Source organism: Apis florea, unplaced genomic scaffold, assembly GCF_048593485.1.
Source record: "Apis florea isolate Af1SG1 unplaced genomic scaffold, ASM4859348v1 contig_3367_pilon, whole genome shotgun sequence".
Taxonomy (NCBI): domain Eukaryota; kingdom Metazoa; phylum Arthropoda; class Insecta; order Hymenoptera; family Apidae; genus Apis; species Apis florea.
This window is the reverse complement of record NW_028256746.1, coordinates 4,747,028-4,748,940: the sequence shown is the minus strand read 5'-3', so window position 1 is coordinate 4,748,940 and position 1,913 is coordinate 4,747,028.

Here is a 1,913-nt window from a genome sequence, read left to right as displayed (position 1 = left end):
TACGATTTACTTATTATTCCTTTTTGATGTTTAGTTTACGATGTTATTTTTATATTTATATATTTATAAAATGAATTTATTTCAAAAAGTTGATTATACATTAATAATATTAGTTGTATGAATTATGTATGTATGAATTAGTTGTATGAATTATTGTCTTTCTATAATTATTGATAACGAATATTGAATTGTTTTAAAAATGACATCATCAAAAGTAAGTAGGATGTTAGTAGAAAATGATATGATTTGATTTTCGTTTTCAATATGATATTTTTGAAATAATTGAATTGTATTTGATTAATCAGATTTAGAGTACTTTGTTTGCAGCAATATAATTATCTAATTGGTACATGAAAATAATATTTAATTGATTTTTCTTTTTTGATGATCTCGAATATTATTCTCTTTAGAAATCTATAATCTATTTTTCACATTTAACAATTAATTAAAAAACAGTTTATTTTATTTTTTTAATGTACACTTATTGATTTGGATTTGGATTAAATGCTCAATTAATAATTGAACAAAAAAGTTATCAAATTTAATTAAATCGAATAATGATAACAAAGGCCAGTATTTAATTATGTTATTTTATAAAAATAGATGATTTCTCGAAATTTCAAAATTCTTAAATTTCAATTAACAAAGTTTTGCTCATTCATCTTAATTTCTATGCAAGTTCAATACATAGTGCAATTGAACGCTCTGCAAAAGGATATGCTTCAACAGAAGGACGAACGTGCTGTCTCGGTGAAACGGCACAGCTGGTTTTAGCTCCGTTTCAAGCATTGTTATTCAGTGTACGTTCGTGCCTATGTAAATGTTGGTTAACCCCAGGTAGAATCCCTAGGCTCGCCCTACATCCTCGCTACCATGAGATGGTATAATCCTCTCGTCCTCGAACAGGTTCATCCTCATCCTTGCCACGTTCAAGGTGGTAGCAAAGCCACGGACACTTGGTTTATGAAAAAATCAATTTTGAAAATGGAATCACTAGCAAAAATAAAATTAAATTACCGTATTTCGTTTTTAATTTTGTTTTTTTTCGTAGGAGACAAATTTCTCTATTTAAAATTTAAAAATAAGCAAATTGTAACGAGATGTTATTTTCCAATTATTTTTAAAATTTAATCGAGTTTCTAAATACATATTTACTATTTTAAAATGTAAAAATCATTTTTTAGAAATATTTTAATATATTTCTATGTATTTTGATATTAAATTCGGTGAACATTACACTTGCAATCGATATGATTAGCGAGATTATGTTAGAATATATGTTAGAATATATAAAATGATGTCGATGATAATGATTATAATAAAACTCGTACATTAATTGAAAATTGCAATCAAAACGGAGTTCGAAATATCTATTGTAATTATATATAGATTCTAAAATGAAATTTTCCTCGAAATTTTTTCTTCTATTGAACATTTTTTTTTCTGAAAAATTAAAACTATAAATTAGGAGAATTACAAGACAATTTAAACGAGCTTTCTTCAAGATTGATAAATAGTATTTTTCAGATGATCGATTGATGGTCAAGATTTTTTTGATCAAAGTTAGAAAGAAAGAGAAAAAATTTGAATTTACCAATATTACTATTTTGAAAAAAAAAAACAAATTAGGATAATGATGATGTGACAAAGAAGAAAATTATTTAGACAAAAATAATAAATAAAATCAATAAGAAATCGTAGATTCGACTGAACGTTAATGAACCGGTATTTCTTATTTCTTTTTCTTTTTTATTATTTTTTTTCTTTAATTCAAGCATCACGTCCATTGCAGGTTCATGTTGCAATGTACACGAGGGAGGTAGCTCGTGGAGTTGCGAGTAGATTCTATCCTTTGAGGAGAGTTAATTTAAGTGAAAACTCCATTTTCAGTGTCTCTTCCGTTGGAGGATACC